General features: G+C 41.7%; 1 pseudogene; it reads left to right on the forward strand.

Annotated features, from left to right (window-relative positions):
* Positions 1–233: 233 nt before the first annotated feature.
* On the forward strand, positions 234–6,580 carry LOC106027950 (ubiquitin-like protein FUBI; annotated as a pseudogene).
* The last annotated feature ends 2,368 nt before the right edge of the window (positions 6,581–8,948 follow it).

The raw sequence follows: 8,948 nt of genomic DNA on the forward strand, positions 1-8,948 counted from the left end.
AAATTAAATCACTATAATTACTCATCCACTGTAATCCTACCCTGCGAGCGCCAGGAGATCAAGCACTTTGTGTGTCTTTTTCTTGCCTGTATTTTTCCAGTCTGTGGCATAGTATTGGGTGCACGGTGCCAGGCACACAGTGGCACTCAAATAATATTTTCAAATGAATGAATGAACAAAGGAACTTTGTTATGGTGCATGAGGGAAGTGTCATGTGGAGAAAGAGCGCCCCCATGCCGGGGCCCAGGGTATCCTCTCCAAGCTGGAAAGAAGAATGGGTGGTAAATTTTCTATGCTTGGGATGACTCCTATCTCTGCCTAAACTCCTGATTATGTCGTCTTCCTTTACCAGCTCTTCCCAACCTTCAGAACATCAGTCCTCATCCCCAGAGGTCGGGTCACCTTCTTCCATCCATCCTCCCCTACATCGCAGACCACCTGGGACCACTGTCTGGTCCTCCTCACAGTTAATAGCCCTCCCTGCTGGACTTCAACCTGAATAAGAATAAGTCCAGATTCCTTCACTGATACTCTTTACCTTTGTGTCCAGGCAACCAGTTAGAAGCCATTGGCCAGGGCACAGGGGTGGCTGTGGGGAAGGCGTGGTGGCTCAGGAGTACAGGAAGTTGGCCTGGTCAGGGTGGATTGGGGTGCAGGTGAGTGAGTTCCTGAAGCAGGGTCCTGCAGGGCACAGCAGAACAGGAACTGTGGATTTGTTTTGGGGGAACTCAGTGAGAAACCTCCTGGAATGGGGTCTTTGGAGAAAGGTGAATGAAGAATTCCCAACATATGTCTCGACTGAAAAGGTATAAAATACTCCTAGTGTATACAGAGTGGGCACAATGGGAGTGGAGGGGTTCGTGAAAGACAGAAAAACATTTATTCTGTTTTTAATCGGTACCAGGGATCAAACTCACAACCGCCTGCTTGTAAGGCAGGTGCTTATGCCGCTGAGCTAAATCCCCAGCCCCGAGAAAAACATTTTTAAAAAAAGAGGTTGGGTTAAGAGTAATGTGGGGATGGTGAGGAACACAGGTTAAGGGGATTGGGACTCAGTGCTGAGGGCACAGGAGTGGGTAGAGAGGACAGCAGAAAGACCCTTTGCTTGAATAAAAAGGAGAAGTGAGCAGGGGTCAAAGAGAGATAGAGGTCAGTCCTCCTGCAGAGCAGACCACACCTGTGTCTCTCCAGATGGTTCCCACCCTTGGCCCCTCCCCTAGCCTTGCCCCAAGTGGAGCTGGGGGAGAGTGACAGTTACTTAATGACCCTGAGTCCCCTAGCTGTTCTGAGAAGCCTGTGGCCATTGGGCAGGGAGGGGGTTTGCACCAGGGGGGCTAAAACCAAAGTCCAGGTTATTGATCTCTGCCCCTAAAGGTCAGCTCCAGGGATATGTAATTGTGGGGAGCCTCAAGAGACCCCCAGCAGTGAGACGTGCTGCAGCATGGTTTTTCATGTGTCCTTAGCTTCCCCATCCATTCTACCCTTGAGAGAGGTCTCAGAATAGATGTTCAGATGTTTGGACTTTTGGGTAGCAGGGACTTTGTGGAATTATTTACTATCACTCACCCATTCCTTTTTTTTTTTTGTCTATTTCCTTTTTATTGGATCGAACTCACGACTGCCTGCTTGCAAGGCAGGCGCTTATGCCACTGAGCTAAATCCCCAGCCCCTACTCACCGATTCCTTTGACAAAGCTCTAGGAGTCCATGAATTCAATGGAGAACCCAGTGGGGGAAAAATACATCAGGAAGGATGGGGCAATTTGTTGCTCGGTCTTGGGCAAAGTACCTAGCCTCTATGAATCTTAGTTTTCTTGTCTATGTAATGAAAGGATTGTATCTGAGTCCAGACTACTTGGGAGGCTGAAGTGGGATAGCTTGGGCAAATTAGTGAAACCTAATCTTGAAAGATAAAAATTTAGGGGCTGGGGATTTAGCTCAGCGGCATAAGCACCTGCCTTGCAAGCAGGCAGTTGTCAGTTTGATCCCCAGTACCGATAAAAACAAAAAGAAAGATAAAAATTTTTAAAAATCAACCAATAAATAAAGACAAAATGAAGGAATTGAGTCAGACGAACTCTACGGTCCCTTGAAGATAACTGATCTAAGATTCTAAGGCATTAATCAGGGACAAGGATTGTGGGTAGGAATTAGATAGCTTTGAGAGAAGATAAAAAATTCCTACAGTGTTTCTTTCTGCTTCTTGTCACATGTTTTCAGGTACTTCTGACAAGGAATAGAGTAAGCCTGGTTAACTTAATTAACTCTCCAAATACACTTTGATAATTGTTTTTATACTTTCATCAACTTAATTTTGCAGATACAGAATTAGAGTTTCATTTGTTCGTTGGAGTCTTTTGTTCCCTCACTACATTACTAGATTTTTCACTTTATAGCACAGATTTTTAAGTTAAGAAAACCTGAAGACAAAAAAGAAAAGAAAAGAAAACCTGAAGAATTTAGAAATTTGGAGCCGGGGATTCAGCTCAGTGGCATAAGCACACTCCTGGCAAGTTCGAGGTTGTGTTTGATCCCTGGTATAAAAAAGAAGAAGAAGGGGCTGGGGATTTAGCTCAGCGGCATAAGCACCTGCCTTGCAAGCAGACAGTTGTGAGTTTGATCCCTGGTACCGATAAAAACGAAAAAGACAAAAAATAAATAAATAAAAATAAAAAAGAAGAAGAGGGGGCTGGGGATTTAGCTCAAAGGCATAAGCGCCTGCCTTGCAAGCAGGCGGTCATGAGTTCGAAAAAAAAAAAGAAGAAAAAAGAAATTTGGAGTTCACCCTTCTTGTGAGCTGACTGGTACCTGGGTTTAGAGGACAGTTGATAGCAACTGAGATACAAAAACAACTAAATGCTTGTATTGTTTGATTAACTTTGCAGGCTTAAGGCCTGTAGTCTGAGCATCTATTGGGAGGATAACAACATGCAATGTAGCAAATATGGAGGAATTCCTTCTTTTTTTTTTTTTTTTTTTTTTTTTGGTCCCGGGGATTGAACTCACAACCTTGCACTTGCCAGTCAGGCTCTTAGACCACTGAGCTAAGTCCCCAGCCCCAATTCTGTGTTATTTTTGAAGTCCAATATGTTCTCACTGTTTTGTTCCAATTTATTGTTTTATTCAATGTTCTGTTTTGATCAGTTTTATTTTTTATTTTATTTTATTTTGTCTTTTTCCTTTTTATCGGTACCGGGGATTGAACTTACGACTGGCTGCTTGAAAGCAGGCGCTTATGCCACTGAACTAAATCTCCAGCCCCATTGATCATTTTATTTTATTTTGTTTTATTTGATTTTAGTATGTCTGATGGATTGGACAACTATTGGGGAGATAACAAGGTATATGATAGTACCCATTTTTTATTTCCTATTATCCTACTTTGAAGTTCTGTATCATTTTCACTGCTTTGTTTTGACTGGATTTACTCTGTTTTGTTTTGTTCGGTTTTATTCTCTTTAAAATAAAGGAATGTAGAAATTTGGGGTGTTGGGGCTGGGAATTTAGCTCAGCGGCATAAACGCCTGCCTTACAAGCAGGCAGTTGTGAGTTCGATCCCCGGTACTGATAAAAAGGAAAAAGACAAAAAAAAAAAAGAAAGAAAGAAATTTAGGGTGTTGGTATTAGACACCAAACAGCAGTAGGTTAAATTATATTAAAGTAGGGGTCAAGTTCTAATATCTTTCATGATGGGGAAGTTTTTTTAACATTATGAAACAAAAAAATTAGAAAGTAAACTCCAATTTAAATGCACAAATGTAAAAATCAAGTATGTTTCTTAGCTTAGCTTTACTTGATAGGAATTTCTGCAAATAGTTATTTTGTAAAGTGTTATGTCACTGTCGATTAAAATACAAGGCATCATAGGTTTTGTTACTTGAAGCAGAGAAAAAGATTCTTGAATTGGTGGCTGGTGATACAGTTCACTGGCATAAGCACCTGCCTGGCAATCACAAGGTCCAGAGTTTGATTGCTGGTACAAAAAAAAAAAAAAAAAAAGTCTGTCTCAAAAAGCAAAAAAATATATTGAATTGGAAATAAAACCTAGATTCTAATTTTGATCATTATTCACTGTGGAACTTTAAGCAAGTCATGAGTTCATGAATTTATTCACTCAACAAACATTAAATAAGTAATTGTTGCTATACCAAGCTTTGTGCTGGACGCACAGTGAAGACAGGCGTGACCCCGACTTATGGCAATTAACATCGTAGTAGCCAGTCGGATAGCAAAGCAAACAAGCAAATATAATAGAGTCGGAGAAGTGGTCTGCTATGGAAGTTCAGGGCACTAGAAGAACACCAGAAAAGGGTGCTGGATAGAGGAAGCAGGGAACAAAGTTACCCCGGCATAGATGGAGTGAAATCGATGTTCAAGCCTGAGGAATGAATCCCACTCAACAAGCTGAAAGTAGAGGAAACGGTATTTCAGGCAATAATCACAGGAAATGGCCAAGAAGAAAGAGAGCGTCAAACATTGGAGGCCGCCAGGGAACATTATTTGTGATGGAACTGAGGGGAGATCATTGGAAGTAAGGCTGGTATTTGGGACGCAGACCTGCCTCACCTGCAAAGCATGTGCTGACCTTGCCCCTCTCCTTTTCTAGCACCCTGTTCTCCAGGCTCTCATGAGCTCACTAATGGGAAAAGACTGGCTAGAACAGCATCCATAAAGCAGTGCATGGATGACAGAGGCTGAAGATCACTAAGGGTGGAGCGTGGTCTGCTTGGCTCTGGGCGATCTGCCAAAGGAACAGTGGGACTTAACTAAAATTGAGGCATGTGGTTTGAGGTCACACAACTGGAGACATGTGGAACTGGGGTTTGAACAAAGAACATCACCCCAGAGTCTTTGTGGAAGAGGGATGGATTTGTCCACTAGAAAGAGTCTGCCAGTCTTAGTGGCCCATGCGTATAATTCTAGCACTCTGAAGGCTGAAGCAGGAGGATTGCTGAGTTTGAGTCCAGCCTAGCTACAAAGTGAGTTCAAGGCCAGCCTGAACTACATAGCAAAAGTTTGTCTCAAAAAAAAGACTAAATACAAGCAGGCAGTCGTGAGTTCAATCCCTGGTACCGATAAAAACGAAAAAGACAAAAAAAAAAAAAAAAAAAAGACTAAATAAATAAGTATCCATATTCTCTGTAGCCTTCAAAATCCTACATCAGGGTTAAGCCGACTGGAGTGACACATCCCTATAATCCCACTCTAGGAGACAAAGGCAGGAGGATGCCAAATTTAAACCCAGCCTGGGATAGTCAGTGACTTAATGAGAACCTGTCTCAATAGCAGACGCCCTGAGTCCAATCCCAGTATTAGAGAAAAAAGTCCTGTGCAAGGTCTGACCCGATACCACCTCCTCCATGAAGCAGCTGCTTCCTCCTCCTCCTCCTTCTCCTCTTCTTGTTGTAGTTGTTGTTGTTCTTCTTCTTCTTCTTTCATTCTTTCTTTCTTTTCTTTCATTCTTTCTTTTTCTTTCTTTCTTTCTTTCTTTCTTTCTTTCTTTCTTTCTTTCTTTCTTTCTTTCTTTCTATCTTTTTGAGACAGGGTTTCACTCTGTAGTTCAGGCTGACCTTGAGCTCACTTTATAGCCCAGGCTGATCTCTTAAGTCATGACAATCCTCCTGCCTCAACCTCCCGAGTGCTGGAATTACAGGTGTGTACCACTATGCCCAGCCTTGTGAAACTTCTTATGATGTACAATTTGTGCGAGTTTCCAGTGTTCTCAAGATACATTACATATTCCCTTATCACCTGGAGGTCCCGGAAGGTGATACAGTTGTCTCATTATAGATCTGTCTTCTCCAGTAGTTTCCTCCCTTCTAAACAGAGAGGGGAGAAATGTGAATCCCCATTCCCTGATTAAAAGGAATATACTGATATGGTAGGGAAGCAGCTCAGACACAGAGCACTTGTTTAGCACAAATAAATCCCTGGGTTCAATCCTCAGCAGGGATAAATAAATAAATAAACCAGGCATGGTGGCACACACCTGTAATCCCAGTACTCTGGAAGCTAAAGCAGGAGGAATGGTGTAAATTCAAAGCCAACCTGGGCTACATAATGAGTTTGAGACCACCCTGCACTACAAAGTGAGACCCTTTATCAAGAAAAAAAACCAACGCTTTCCAGACTCCATCTTCGTGGTGGTAACGCCTGTCAGCTATTCCATCATCATCAGCTCTTTGTCTGCGTCCACGCCCAGGACTTACACACACTCAAAATGAGTGGCCAAGAGATGCTCTCCCCGATCAAGGCTCATGTGCCCTCCCTGGAGAGCATCACAACAGAAGATCAAGTCGTGCTCCTGGCAGGCAAGCTGCTGGAGGACGAGGCCACCCTGGGCCAGTGTGGGGTGGAACCCTCAGCACTCTGAAAGTAGCTGGTCATATCCTTGGAGGTAAAAAGTCCATGATTCCCTTGCTCGGGTTGGAAAAATGAGAGGCTAGACTCCCCAGGTGGCCAAACAGGAGAAGAAAAAGAGGAGCTGGGACAAGCCTCAGATGTAGTACAACTGGTGCTTCGTCAGTGTGGTGCCTACCTTTGGCAAGGAGCCCCAATGCCAGTTCTTAAATCCTATGTAACCCTGGCTTTCTCTAATAAAGCCACTTTGCCCAGGCCAAAAAAAAGCCAGGGCTATAGCGCAGTGGTGCAGCACCCGCTTGGCAAGCATGAGGTTCTGATTTCGATTCCTGGTAACCACAAAAAAAAAAAAAAAAAAAAAAAAAAGGAAAAAGAAAGGAAGGAAGGAAAGAAGAAAGAAAAGAAAGAAAGAGCGAGCAGACTCTTAAATTTCTTGTTCTTGGATGTTAAATCTTATTTCCACATTTACAAAATGGGTTAGAAAGGAAGACAAGGTCTGAACCCCTAACACCTCAGCCCCTTCTAACAGCAGAAGTGGAGTGTTGATTTCAAATACTGATTCCAGAGTCACCTACCAGGTTCTGAAACCTGCCTGACTGTCTGCATCTGCCTACAACCTTTTGTGTAACCAACCCACTTAAGCCTTCTGTGCTTCACTTACGTCTGTCAAACAGGAAAAATAGCCATGTCTATCTCTAAATTTGTTGTGAAGATTAAGTGAGATCATTTATGTCAGGCACAGTGCAATGCTTGGTCTATGAAGCACCTTTAGAGAGTGTTGGGACATCATTTTTATTCCATGGATAAATTTTGGCTTATAACCTTGGAATCTAGAAAAGACATCACTCACCTCAGTGTCTTCAGAGGAAGTATTTTTCTTCATTTTGCTAGGCTGGAAGAACAGAATAGTAAAGAGCATCAAAACCATTGAAATCATTGAAACCATTGAAAAGTAAGAGTTAAGTAATAAGCTCAGACCTATAAGGCTTTTTTTCAATTTTGATTTTTGTTATTTTAAAGAGAATAAAACCAAACAAAATAAAACAATAAAACCAATCAAAACAGTGAAAGTGATACAGAACTTCAAAAGAAGTTCTAATAGGAAATAATAGGAAATCCACCATTGCTACCATAATGCATCTCATTATCTTCAAAATTGCTGCCTATACCACCGACATAATCAAATAAAACAGAACAAAATGAAACCAATTAAAACCTTTTTTTTTTTTTTTGTACCAGGGATGAAATTCATGTCTTCACGCTTGTCAGGTAGATGCTTACTGTTGTGAGCTAAATCCCCAGCCCCCAAAACAAAACATTGAATAAAACAAAACAATAAAATGGAGCAAAACAAAGCAGTGAAAACAACATTGGATTTAAAAAACAGGACAGGGAGGGGCTGGGGATTTAGCTCAGTGGCATAAGCGCCTGCCTTGCAAGTAGGTAGTCGTGAGTTTGATCCCTGGTACTGATAAAAAGGAAAAACACCAAAAAAAAAAAAAAAAAAAAAAAACTACGACAGAAGAAAATCCCCCATTGATGCTATATTACATATTGTTATCCTCTATATAGATGTTCAGACTACTGGCTTTAAGCCTGCAAATTCAATAAAACAGTTTAAGCATTAAACTGTTTTTGTACCTCAATTGATATCAACTGAGTCTGTGTTCCTCTGAATCAGCCTGTTGCTTAGGGTGGGAGCACTCATCTCTTCTTGTTTCCCAGCCTGAATCCTGGCTGGCTCATGGGAAGAGTGTTTCCTGTTTCTCCTCCCAGCCCACAGTTAACCACTGGTTCATAGGAAGGGTGCATCTTGTTTCCTCTGACTTACAAGGTTTAAAAAGCTTCACTGCCATTCATGCTTTCTTGAGCTCTCTAACTGTGAATCAAGAAAGAGGTTAACATGAGATCCAGTAAATGCTGATTCCCAGCCAGAAAAATAATGAGTGGAAGCTCCAAAATAAAGCTACAAAGAAAGGTCACACTGCAAAGCAACCAGGGTTGAAGACCTCGGGAAAGAGGCTCCATGAAAAATGAGAGCTCAGTAGAAAGATAACACTATGGAAATTTTGAAAACAAGCAAGGGCCAGGAACAGTGGTACAGCGTCTGCCTGGCAAGTGCAAGGTCATGAGTTTCATTGCCAGTACAAAAAAGAAGGAGGAGGAGGAGGAGAAGAAGAAGAAGAGGAGGAAGAAGAGAAGAAAATTGAAAGCCTGACATGCTGGCACACATCTGTAATTCTAGCACTTAGGAACCTAAGATAGGACCCTCTCTCCAACCAAACAAATAAACAAAAAACAATAAGAAACTAAAGATACTTAAGTGACAATAGTGTGGGAAAGAGAAAAAGGTGGTTAGGAAACCTGGAAAAATAAAAAGCAGCATAGGAAGATAAATTTTATCCTAGGCCACTACTTGAGAGCACAGTGAACATTTCTATAATGATGACAAAGGAAACATTGGTTATCAGTTCAGTTGAAAATCTGATTTAACTGTACTTGGGAGGGAGGTAAAAGAATAAATAAGAGAAATAATAGAAAGTCAATAGTCAATATGTAAAATTGATAAATGAAAAAACAGACATGCAT

The sequence above is a fragment of the Cavia porcellus genome, unplaced genomic scaffold, assembly GCF_034190915.1.
Source record: "Cavia porcellus strain 051 isolate PalLab524CR breed Dunkin Hartley unplaced genomic scaffold, mCavPor4.1 scaffold_25, whole genome shotgun sequence".
In the NCBI taxonomy this organism is placed as follows: domain Eukaryota; kingdom Metazoa; phylum Chordata; class Mammalia; order Rodentia; family Caviidae; genus Cavia; species Cavia porcellus.